This window comes from Parasteatoda tepidariorum, chromosome 6, assembly GCF_982258835.1.
Source record: "Parasteatoda tepidariorum strain Cologne lab strain chromosome 6, Ptep-v5.0, whole genome shotgun sequence".
In the NCBI taxonomy this organism is placed as follows: Eukaryota; Metazoa; Arthropoda; class Arachnida; order Araneae; family Theridiidae; genus Parasteatoda; species Parasteatoda tepidariorum.
In genome coordinates, this window is record NC_141760.1 from 70,787,503 (window position 1) to 70,801,532 (window position 14,030).

General features: G+C 26.6%; 1 protein-coding gene across 4 annotated transcripts in view; it reads right to left on the bottom strand.

The window, feature by feature from the left end:
- LOC107456467 (kin of IRRE-like protein 1) overlaps positions 1-7,854 on the bottom strand; it is a 224,475-nt gene extending 216,621 nt beyond the window's left edge. For all 4 annotated transcript variants that reach the window (XM_087166016.1, XM_087166018.1, XM_087166017.1 and 1 more), the window contains exon 1: positions 7,547-7,854. The gene's annotated coding sequence lies outside the window, so the exon portion shown is untranslated. The remainder of the gene's footprint in view (positions 1-7,546) is intronic.
- Between the last annotated feature and the right edge of the window lie 6,176 nt (positions 7,855-14,030).

Consider the following 14,030-nt stretch of genomic DNA (forward strand, 5'->3'; position numbering starts at 1 on the left):
GGAAATAGTTACAGAATAGTTATAGTTGGAATTTGTTTAAAGAGAGGTAGTTTCGGTACTTTGGGAAAACTCGAAATTCACCTTTCTCCCAACATGAGCTTCAACAACCTTCCCGATTTTACTTAGGGGAGTGGGCACCAAAAATAGATATATTCAGTTTTCCGAATACGTCAGTGAACGTAAAAAACTGGCAAGTTCGGATTGACCCAAAAGACAAGTGACGGTGGAAGGAACTCTCAAATTTTGCTATCAGATATAAGCAAGACTGGTAACATATTCGAATTCTCCAGGAAGTATCGTAATAAATAAAACAGTACTTTTAATAAATAGTGCAAAATTGTAGCAACAGATCAAATATAACTAATAAAAAAAGAAGACATTAATTTTCCTTCCAAACTATGGCAATGGTTTAGGGGGGGGGGGGTGTACGCAAACCAGTTTCGAGAAGATCCCTTAATTCTATGACACTAAATTTTGCTTTTTTCCTTTATATACAGAACCCATAACAGCATTTGCGAGGCCGGTTTGCATCATGCCTATGGAAAGTTGCTTTTTTCCCTATCTACATATCTTGGTACTGTTTCCTATTTCATTTTTACGGCGAATTTAGCAACATCGAAATCAAGTCTATTTGATAAATAGTTCAGAGTTGATGAGGGCTTTTTATAAGTGTGAAGTAGGAATAAGTACATTTTTAGATAATGCCTATTTGTACTATTACATTTCTTATCCCAAAAGGCATGGGTTGATTTTTTATGTATTTTTGTACGCTGAATCAAATTTAAATAGAATAAAATCATTAAATATATTATTTTAAAAATTATAAAAGTTTCCATTTATAAGAAGTATAGATGTCGTACTTATACCTATCTAGACCCCTGATTTAAATATTGAGATAAATGAAGTACTAGATATTGTTTGTTTTTTAACCTAACTTAATTTAATCAAAAATCAATATGAATTAATTCAATAGGTCTTATAGATTGAAAGATAGATTTTAATATGATTGATTGATTACAAAAAATGATTTTATATTAAGTGCTAGTTTTATTCTTTTACCTGCATATGTATCTGATATTTCTGATTGCATAGGTGAAGCATTGATTCTTGTGTATTTTTATTGCTAACTTTCATTTAAAAAAAAGTTGATAAAACTAATAACTTCACTGATATAAAGGTTAAAAATATAAAGGGTAAATGATAATTTCAATACTACACAATATTTCTATTTTATTTTTAGATCATTGTTTAGTTCAAGAAAAAAAAGCATTCTGGATATCAGGTTCTATATTATAATAAAAACCTTAGTGGCATTTTTAAATGGTTAAGTAATCTTTTCTATTGAAACAATTACCTCATCCCTCATCTTCAGAAATAGTGGATTCCATTACGTTTTAATGCGTTCTTTCAATACATTTACTTCCTCTTCTGATATTATATGTTTATCTATAAAACTGACTTAAGAAATCATTCATTGTACTTACTATGACGGCCATTTACCAATAATATTAAACATTAAAAATTGAAATTTAATTTAATGGATTTTCAATTCAATTCTGATAAAGTGTTAGCCTTATTCAACCTGCATCGTTAAATTTTTTTTGCAAAAATAATAAAAAATAAGTCAAAAACAAATGCCTTTCAATTGCAATCGCAATTTTTAGTATAATCAATTGCGGCGCATTGAACTTGTTTGCCGAATACCGTAAATAATACAGAAACTATGATATACCAGCTTTTTGTGAGAGGATGTGTATAAAATATTTTATTTGTTTCTTTATTCTTAGTTATCGCAAAAAATAAATAACTTATATCGCCAAATTCATTTGACAATAATAATCCAAGTAGTTGATCTCAAAAGTCTCTGCAAAAAATATTATAAACTTATTTTATGTTAATTTTTTTATGAAGCACATGATTAAATTGGCAAAATTCTGCATTAAACATATTAAGCAAACAAAAGTAAACCAATAAAAATCATAATTGGTTTTTTTTACTGGGTATTCTCAGAATCTAATGATGTGTATTGGTGGTTCAGCAATAATTCTAAAATATTTCAAAAAATTGTTTTTAATAAAGTATCTCACTTATACTTTATTTTTGAAAAATATTACATTTTCTTAAATCCATATCAAATTAAAGTAATCTAAATATAATTAAATATTCAACTAAATAGTAATAAAAATAATACAAATATTGAAACAATGCTTACAGTTTCAAGATTTCAGCTCCTAAATCAGCAAAATCGACTATTATTATTCAGCTGATGGCATCAACTTGAATAGTTAAAACAGTAGTATAAATTTAAAATAAGCTGACAATTTTACTCACGCAAGTTTTGCGTATTCATAGGAAAGTTTTTGATTATTTAAAACAAATCCGTTATAAATGACTGAGCATTTGGAACCATTTAAAATACACGTTAATATAACCTAAAGCAAAAGAGATTAATTAAAGATTACCTAGTATGACATAATCGAACTCTTGGTTTGTAATTTAATCATTTTTCTGAAAGCGAATAAGTTCTAAGTAAATGAAATAGAAATATTCTATAAATACAAAAATAATAATGAAAAAAATGTTTTTCAAATAAATCGCTTTATCCTTTTTTTTTTATCAAAGTAACATTTTTAGACTGAAATATTCGAATGAAATTATATATTTCATTTAATCAAAATATCTTTCACAAATATATAATCTCAAATGATTAGATAGTTTCATTTAAGTTCTCGGAAATGATTGCAGTTAATATATAAACATACTTAATTCCATTAGAATTAACGTGTTTAACTAGTATATCACTAACTTTAATTATAATAACAATTATGGAAACTAGATACTTCTTTCTCTTCTCTAGATTCTGCATTGGAAATTTTTATAAAATTTCATTTCAGTCAAAGCAGATACACTATTGTGTACGTCTAATGATTTAAATACTTAAATATCCTTAAACATATTACAGACATTTTACACATCAAAGTTATTAATATTTTCATATGAATCATTATAAATTTAGATAACAAATACTCAGTTGATTTAAGCAAGTATATATTTTTGTGGCGTATAAACTTCGATTTACTCATTATATTTAAGTTTATTCATTGCAACATTATTCATTATTCATTGTTTATTCATTGCATTCAACAATTAAAAAAATCTTTCATTTTTGGTTGTCATTCATACTAAAAAAAATTTATCTATATTTTTAGGTCATATTGTCTTGTTTGTTTGTTCCTTGTTTATTAGATAACTAAACATCAGGTAATTTTGCATTTGAAATACTTTCACTCTGAATGTAAAAAAAAAAGTTAAATGTTATGTTTGAAAGGATAACAGAGTTAAAAGGATATGTCAAAGACTAAAGTAAAACTGAATGAAAATCATATTATATGATTTTAATATATAGTTTTGGTATATTTTTGTATTTTCTGGCATTATTTTGAAGTAATTCATTTTTTTCTGAAAGGTACTGGTACTAGCATAGCAAAATACGAACTTTTGAACCTTTTTTTGAGTCAAAAATGTAAACACGAAACTAAATAGCAAAATCAAACAATTTAGTTAGCATCTTAAAAAAATCAATTTTTTTTAAAATTGCAAGCATATTCTCTTACTAGAAAAGATACAAAGTATAATGATATCCTTATGAGAAGTCAATAAGAAAAAAATATGCAATTCACTATCTATTTTAATAAAAAAAAACGGACTTGATAATACACGCTGCCACAAAAATTTTTACTTAGTAAAAGTAAAATTTTATGCATGCAATGTTTTTAATAAAAGTGCATGTATTTTATCGTTAGCTATAGTAAACCAAGCACTTTATTCCATATTGCAGAATTAATCATGCCTATGTATTCGACAGGTTTAATTGTTTTTGCTATGTCTCTCACTTACGTAAACTATTGCGTAATTTACGTCTCAAGTAAATATGCCATGCTAATTGTGTTAAATAACGATATAATCACAAAATATTTATTTGCAAAATTTTTGTGAGCCAGTTAGATTCACTGGTAACCGCAAGTTAACGTACTTACTATTAAACACAACTGGTTTTAAGACAGCAAGTTAACATTTAAAACTCAAGATGCGACTTCTTTTTGTTTTTTCATATTTATACTTCTTTCAGACTGTCATATAGGAATCTCATATTATTTATTTCTTATTATTATCGCATATCGCAAGGTATCACAGCATAGCGTTATATACTTATTTCATCTAAAATAAGTTCTAATTAGGAAAAGGTACTTAATATTTGTTTCATTACTTTCTTACTATTCGTTTTTCATTTTTTGCTTTTTCGCACTTGTTCATACAGCAAAAAATGCATTTTTATTAACACATTTGTATTTTTTGTATGATTTAAAAGTGGGTGGGGAGGAAATTATTTTCATGTTTAGTACAATTTGTGGACTAAAGCGATTTTGGTTTTTCTGCGTGCATGGGTCTCTGGTGCAGAAAAAGAAAATATCTATTCTATTGCAAACTGTGTTTACTGAAAAAAGTGCTTTTTTTTCTTAATTGAGCTGAAATTTATCAAATTATACGTACACCGAAGAGCCATTACATTATGACAACCCACCTAATAACATGTAGGACCACCTTTTGCCCTCAAAACTACTAGCACCCGCCGTGGCATTGATTACACAAGTTGCTGATGAGTAGTCTGAGGTATCTGGTACCAAGCACTCACCAACTGGTCCTGATAATTCCTCACATTGCTAAGGGGTAGCGCGACAGCACGAATTTGGTTTTCCAAGAAGGACCACAAATGCTCTATCGGATTAAGGTCAGGTGAATTTGGGGGCTAAGACATGACTTGAAAGCCACTGGAATGTTCCTCGAACCAATCCATGATGATTTGACCCTTATGACATGGTGCATTATCCTGTTGGTAAACACCATCCCCCGCTGGAAAAACTGTTGCCATGAATGGGTGAACCTGGTCTGCAACTATGTTCAAGTAGCTTACAGACGTCAGGGATTGTTCTATGAGGATTATGGGTCCTAATGTGCCCCATGAAAGCATTGTTCCTGGGCGAGAAATCATGAAAACCTGGGGGAGCCCATTGTTATAGATGGAGGGTGGTCATAATGTAATAGCTCTTCGGTGTATATGATAACAATAATAGTAAATTATTATTATTATCATAGCCACGAAATAAATATGTTGGAATTTGAAAAGCATATGTACTCATTATTGGTTATAGTGACAAGCCCAAATTTGAAAGAATGAATTAAATGCAATATTGAAAATTGAATACATTGAAACAGCATATTTGAGCACGTCACTATACTCCATAATGAACATATAGTGTTTACAGAATTGACTATGTTTGTTTCGGAGCTATTTTTTTTTTAAATGCTCGATTTTGTCAAATCTTTTTTCACAGTGTTGGGAACATTTCCAAGATTAATTATTTAAGAATGTACTTTGCTTAATTTTCTCCCTGAACAGAATTAACAAAGAATCAATAAGAATCTTAACTTATATTTTAAAAGTATCTGCTTTAGTCAGATTATAATAGTTACCCAATATAGTAAAATATTTTCTAGCTTAAGCGAACATTTAGCTCATTAATGTATTTTTCACATAAAAACTTGCAGAATGCTAAGCGTAAAATTAATCATGGGAGTTTTTACACTGTATCAGTTTTGTCTATACTGAAGTTAGAATGCTAGTATCGCTGAACATTAAAAAGAAACAATTAATTAACAAGCAAATAAATAGATTCATGCTAAATTTTTTGATAAAACGGAAAATTCCTATTATATATTTGCAAATACACCATGAAAAATTTTTAAGGATGGTAAATACATTTTTTTAAGATTAATGAAAAAACTTAAAAATGAAGTAAGATTTAAAATGCTTATTAATTTAATAAGAAAATTATCTAACTTTTAGAATTTTTTACTTAATGAATTATTTGATAGAAGAATGTATATTTAAACAATACATAAATATTTAGCTTTTTGCAATGATTTGAAATTATCAGATCATTTACACATTTGTTTTCTTCCATTTGCTTTCTTATTTCGCCTACGAAATAAGTTACATTATGTAATAATAAAAGAATATTTAATGCAGCTTCTTGAGGTATGAACTAAAATCTTACGTTAAATGTATTAACACACTTTTGAATTTTCTTCATTAAAGTATTTTCAGGGGCTTAAAAATTGCAACCTATATCCATAAGTTTAGAGTCATGCACACTTAAGGTACGGAACGAATAATTAATATCCGGTAATAACACTTAAAGAGCTATTTTCTAAAGTAGAATCAATAAAAACATAATGTGCATAATGAATTTCATAGTTTATTTGTTAGTAATATGGTGCAATAATATGTTAGTAACATTGTAATTTGTCATATTGAATATTTAATACTGCTTTTTGAGATATGAACTGAAATCTTATATTAAATGCATTAATAAATTTTTGAACTTTCTTTATTTAAGTACTTTTAGGGGTTTGAAAATTATAACCAACTTTCACATAATTTCTAAATCATGTACATTTAGGGTTGGAATAAATGATTAAGTCCTTGCAAATACACTAAACTATTTTTGAAAGTAGAGTTAAAAAATACTGTACATAAGAAATTTTACAATTTATATGTTAGCAATATGGCTTTTTCGGCCGTTAATATATAAAGTTCGATAGAAAGATACTAAATTTATTGATTTTATTTATATTAAAATTTTTTTAGCCTTTATAATTGATTCTGTTTACATAAAATTGTTTCATGTTTTTCTTTAAATGAATTCTATTTTAGCCATATTATTCATCATACTCTAGAAAATTATGTACACGTCTATAGAAGACTGTATAAACAATGGGAACACTGTGGTGGGAATACTGTTATAGTATTTTATTTCTGAACTTATTATTTATTTCATGCCATTCGCTTTTATTAAAAAAAAATACTTAATTTTACCCGTAATTCCTGATAAGTATTCATGTTTATAAAAATTTTAAACACTTAATTGTTGAGTGCTGATTTCTGAAAAAAATATTTTTTCTTTAAGATCAGGAATTCTAAAATATTTCCACATGGAATCAAATATATAATTTTTATTATATAGATATAGTGATTGAATAATAAGATTATTGTATTCAAGTATCAAATACAAATGTTAACAAATAAAAACTTAGTTAAATACTGTAAAGCCAGATTCTCTTTAGAAAAAAGACATCCAAATAAAAACAACGTGCTTACTTAAAATTTAAAAAAAATCTTACCTTAAGTCATTTTTATTAAGAGATACGATTTTGATTTTTTTATCGTTTTCACTGATCATAATTTTTTTGACATTTTAATTTCTTTTTTAAATTTTAGTATGAGCATTACAAAACAGTAAATGATTATTTTACAAATAATTTTTTTTCCATTTACACATTTTTAGCTTCTTAAATTGTTTTTAACTATTAATAAAATTTAACATATTTCATGTAATATTTGTCTTAACAGTTTCTTCGAAATGTAGTTTAATATGCAATTACAAATTTCTCTCCTATGAAGACAATTAAACAAAATATATTTTACCATTTAGAACATGAAGGGCATCACTGGACCACGTGATCTATGAATCCTATCCGTACAATATCCTTTTCAAATAAGGCTGTGTACACTATTGAATGTCCAAAGCCTCTAAATCCCAATCAATATAACTTAAGGAAACTTCCATCTATATTACCCTTTCCGTTCAGCACTGAATAATTATTCAGTTTATTTTCTTTTCTCTTTATTTTTATCGCTTTTACTGAGCGAAAAATTGAAGGAGCGGAAAACTCAGAAGCAGATAGTCCCGCGGCTCCTATGGACTGCAAGATTTGATGCTGCACCTTTAGCTCACAGGAAAAAACAACGCGCAGGCGCAATGCTTCTTTTCAAGCTCAACAGAGGGCACTCGCAAACAGACTAGTTTTCCCGGCATCAAAAGGGAAATAGCTATTTATTCTGCTATAGAATCTCAGCTTTGTTATTATTTATTCCTGTTTTCTTTTTCTTTCTTTGTTCAGAGTATAAGCAAAAGAAAAAAGATGCTTCTAAAAAACTAAAACAAAATATAGCATACTGAAAGTTAAAAATCAAATTTAAATAAAAAAAGACACTGGAATGTTGATACTACTGTCAGCCACTATGGAAATATTTTCACTGGGATTTAAGGAAGTGTAAGACTGAGATCTTCAATTCATTTTATTTTTTTCAATGCAGAGTTGTATATCTATTTTCGCACAAATTTTTCGGTTTGTGCTCATTATTATTTGCAAACAACTAAATTGAATTTTTATTACTGGAGCAGATGAGTCATTTCATCGTATTGTCCCATTTGCGATACATGAATTTTCTTAATATATTTCTCAAAAACATTCTGTGATAACAATTTCGAGACAAAATTGCAGTAAAATCTCAACCGGCTCTCTCTTTCTCATCCCGTGTATCACACTATTGCATTAATATATTTTCATTAGACTATATTGATACAATATTAGAATGCACTCTAATTCGTGGATATAATCGTATGAGTTTTTCACAAGTTTTCCTTCACGTCCTCTAAAATATGTTTTTCCTTTTTTTAATTTCTTCCTTCGTATTTTTATGTCATATGCAAATAAATAAATAAAAAAAATTATTTATATATATATATATATATATATATATATATATATATATATATATATATATATATATATATATATATATACATACATACAGGGTGTCCCAAAACGACCGCATAAACTCTGCACAGCTAGATTTCTCGTTGGGAGAACATAAAAACTGCCCAAAGAAGCGTTCCTGTACGATCCATAGTTTACGAGAATAATACGAAAAACAAAGTATGACGTCACTGCCGGTGCAAGAGAAAACACTTTATTGAACATATCAACAGCAGTATACTATGCACAATTTGAAGCAGAATATGAGCGGTGAACGCTTTAAACATTATCTTCTTGAAAGATATGCAAATACTGCTGTCGTACAGGAGCGCTTCTTTGGGCAGTTTTTATGTACTCCCAACGAGGAATCTAGCTGTGTAGAATTTATGCGGTCGTTTTGGGACACCCTATATGTGTGTGTTATATAAAAAGAATTAATTTTTCCTTGTTTTTTCGATGCGCCTAAAACTTCGATCCCAAAATAATAATAATATTGCTGAATAAACTAATCTGTATCAATACGTAAAGTATTTTTTTAACTGATATTCACCTGTATGTATCGTATTGCTCTCCCCAATCATTCAACAATCTACAAAAGTATTGGTTCAAAAACCCGTTGTAACTAGACAATAATGAAATTGGTAATTTTTATCCAAAACAGATTACTATTTTTATATCTTTATTTGATGCATCTTTTTCTAAAATAATTGTTCTTTTCCCTTAACGCCTCATTTGTTTTTCTACAAAACTGTGATTACATACTGTACTACATTTTTTTTCAAACGCTGCTGATACAGAAACTTTCTAATCTGATGCAAATATTAAAAGCATTTATTCAAATAATACCATAATCAAAATCATAATTGAATTTATAACTAAATAATTATTATGATAAAACTTAAATTCAGTTTAATGTTAGAAGTAAAAAAATTTGTTACAAATTGTTTTTATTTTACTTAACCACGTTAAAAATCTTAATAGTTTTTGGTATGTTCCTTTACTTTTCAATGGTTTAGCTTATTTCATTCATTTTCTCCGCATGAATTCGGAAGAATGTAATTTTTAGCAGTTTTTATCTGCTGTTTACATAAAAATGACATTTCTAATAATATATAGAGCATTTATAATAACTTGCAATTGCAAAATATAAAAAAAAAATATTCTATAAACTATGTTCTTGAAGTAAACTGTAATTAAAAAAATATGTTCGTCAGTCGTAAGATGAAAAACTTTGGATGCATGAATTTCCGACGATTTTGGTGATAATAAATTTTTTTAATGATGTGCCCTACTTTTTTCCGGCTTAAGTCTGACAAAACTAAATTATTTTCTTCTTCTTAATCAGCTTGAGAAGAAGAAAATTTTCAAATTTTGCTTTTAGACTTTCTTTTTTCGCCTCAAGCTCCCAAGCGAAGAAGGTTTGAATTTTTGGATCTCTTTCCTTTTCATTATGCCACTAAGTTAAAATATTCAAATGATTTATTTTCCCTATGTCTGTAGTAGATAGATAATACTTATATATTTACCTAGAAAAAAATATGAATCTGAACTATTTATTCTTAAAGTCTGGTCAAGAACATTCATAAGAACTACCGACCGTATCCATTGCTTAAAATGGCCATATTCATTAATAAGAATCACGCTATTATAAATTTTTATCAGTTTGATAAATTAACTAATAAAATGGGGAAATTTAAATTTACAATATTTGGGAGCTTACGGTTTTTTTAAATTTTATTTTAAGGATCTTCCTCTTCTCTTTTCATAATTCTGTAATTTTTCTAATGTTTATTTTGAACTTATTTTATGTTCCAAATATTATTTTTCTATTTACTTGCAACTTAAGGGCAGTAAATAAAACTTATTACTTTTCTTCATTTTTCTTTTTTTTCCATTTATCCTTTTTGCGTTTATTTATAACCATTTTATTTTTATATATATATATATATATATATATATATATATATATATATATATATATATATATATATATATATATATATATATATATATATATATATATATATATATATATATATATATATATATAAGTTCAAAATGAAGAATAAGACAAAGAAAAATTATAGACATATGAAGAAAAAAAAAGGAGGGGAAATAATAAGTAAAAAAATAAAAAGCAGCAGTTTAAAAAAAAAAAAAAAAAATCAAAAAAAAAAAAAAAAAAAGAGGATAAAATTTTATTTAAAAAACCGGAAAAAAAAGATATAATCTTTTCTTCAGCCCTAACGATTATATCCGCAAACCAGATGTATATATATATATATATATATATATATATATATATATATATATATATATATATATATATATATATATATATATATATTAAAAATGGTTACTACTTCTGGTATAGCAAACTTGGAAGAGCATCATTACAAATGCTTATGCTTTTGTTCTAGTGATTAATTGATGATAAATTCAGTTTCTCTATAATTTTGTGATAAATTCAGTTCTTAATAGTCTCGAAACGAATGGAAATTGCAATTTCCGAAAAAAATTGTACTCGACTAGTCAATGGAAATCAAAGTTTTGATTATGAATTCCATCGATACAGACACGAAAGCAAATCAATAAGATCAAATTAAAAATTCAATAATTTTTTAAAATTTAATGAAGATGTAATCAAAAAACAGGTTCGCTCAAGAGTTCGAAAGGAAAATTAGTCACTCATTTAGTAAAAAGAAAAGTAAAGAAAGAAAGAAAGTAAAGAAAGTAAAGTTTAGTAAAGAAAGAAAAAAAAAACAATTTTTTATTTGTGAAGAGCAAATTTAACACTTTGCAGGCTTTTAACTTAAGCTTATATTATGTAATTTCTGAAGATGTAGTAAATAATGATTTTACCTTAAATTTCTATATATTTAATTCTATTAATATAATGTAGCAAAAACAATTATACATTCTATAGCTCTTAAATACACTGTACAATAAATGATTATTGTAATAATTCCTTTCTGAAATTGTTCAAAAGTAAACTATTTTTATGTTATTCATAGCATGATGATAAAAATGAGATTGAAAAAAAAATGCTAACTTTAAAAACACATTAAGAGCACATTGCTAAACTTTGATTAACTTCAACAAAGTACTTCACGAAAGCCGCCAAAGAAGTTTATATAGAGGAAAAAGAATGAGATTAAAAAAAGATTAGAGATTCGTTATTTTAGTAAATCATACTATGTTATGCTGCCATAATTCTGTTCTAGGTGATAATTTAGCTTATGATTTCCTTTCATAGATGGCAGACAGGGTAGATGCTACACTGTTAGGGAGAATATTGATCAATTGAAGTTCCACGTGCTTTCTTTGTTTATCCTTTTATTTTGACACTTATTGTCAGATTGAGAAGATAAATACGTCAAAATTGTTATTTTGAAAGCACTCTTTTAAAAACGCGATTACCTTTAACATTAAGAGAGTCCCATAGAATCACCATGCAGACAACAATTTTTCGATCCTTTGATGCAAGTTGTATGCCTCTATTTTTAGTCGGAATAAAATATGTGAAGGCAAACACTATGTGTCAAAATTTTTATTTACTTCGTATCGTTCAAAATAATTAAAAAAGTTTTTGTTAATTAGTTCACTTAAATTATTTAAAAAAATCACTATGATTAAATATTACGTTTCAACAAGAATAGAAATTATACTTGATGATAATAAATTTATTTTCTAAAAATGGAGATGAATATAAAAGTCGACATACTTCGGACGCTAAATAATGGGTTTCTGTTCTCCTGTTTTAAGCGCTTGAAGCAGGTAGAGATTTATAAACATCTTCATATATTTTGAAATAGATGTTTTCTATCATCAAGTATATCTTTCCGCTTCAGTTTCTTGGGATTATTCGATTAAGAATAGAATTTGACTCTTGACGTCTCAGATTTTGTTAAGAAAGTAGTGCCTTTTTAGTATTTTTGTGGAAGAGTATGAACATCAGTGATGCTTTCATAGTATAAAAACACTTTATTTTCAAAATTTCGTGTAAAATAATTGAGTCAGAATCATTAATTGCAGGGTTTTTCAATTAATTTAAAAATTGATCTTTTGTTTACCTCTTTATTGTCTTCTCAAATAAATAATCTACGAATATGTTTTTGGACATATCTGAAGAAATTACCTGATATAATGATATATATACTTGAATTTTATATGTACATTTATAACGGCAATTTCAACTTCAGTTTAAAAATACAGCCTTTGCTTTATATTATATGGCATTTAAGTATTTAAACAGAGGAAAATATCTGCATTGTTGATTTATAAGATAAAAAATTATTTTACAATAAAATATGACTATAAGAAACTAATAAAAGTGAGGTTTTAATTAAAATAAAATAATTCTAGGGAATTCTAATGTTTCTAGAAACATTTAGATAGATGCCATTTTTAATCAAATAATTTAGAAGAATTAAAATCTATATAAAATCCTTAGAATTAGAAGCATTAAGATCTAATTGAGTTCTACATAAAATTGTTGAGTTAATCGTATGTTATAATTAAAGATTTCTTTGTTAACTCAATTTATATTCTTAACATAAGAAAATTCAATTCTTGCAAATCCGAGGTTAAGTATCTTCTAATATTTAATATTTATTTTTTATTTGCTTTTTTTTAAAAAAACTTCTTTATTAATATTTATAATTTCTCTAAAATCATCAATAGAAATGAAATTTATAATTAAATTTCAACCTTATTAATATTAAAATTGGGATACATTAATCATAAATGAGAATTATCCAGCATAATATTATTACTTTGCGTACATCCAGATTCTCAACAATCCAAGGTAACTAACAAATCAAACTCGCTTTCGTACTTCAGTAAGAGCGTACCATAAGTTCATCTATATCACCATAACACTTCCTTCATATCACTTTTGAGACCATACAAATTGTTCAAATCGAATAAATGAATGAAATATAATTACAATTTTGAAATTCATTGCATTTTGAATTTTAAGAGTGCTTTGGAAAAAAATTTGTTTCAATTTTGAGATAAAATTTTTTATAGTGTATTAAATTACCGGTTAGGAAAATTCTTGACTCACAGCAACATTTTTGAACAAAAATTGCAGTCCGCCTGCAGGATTAAATTTGGCATCATTTTTTTTCTTTTCAGAACTCTTTTTTTTCTATAAATGCAGACTATACTATTTTATAAAGCGTTTGTCACTATCAAAATTTAGTTCCGTAATGTGTTATAACATTAAATGAAAAATATATGTTTGACATGAAATCGATTTTTTTTCTTCTTCTTGATAATAGCTTCACTTATAAAATCAATAAGAGATTGAAAGATAGAAAATGATCTGAAATAAAACTTTTGCTTTATCTAAGTCTTTTTTATTC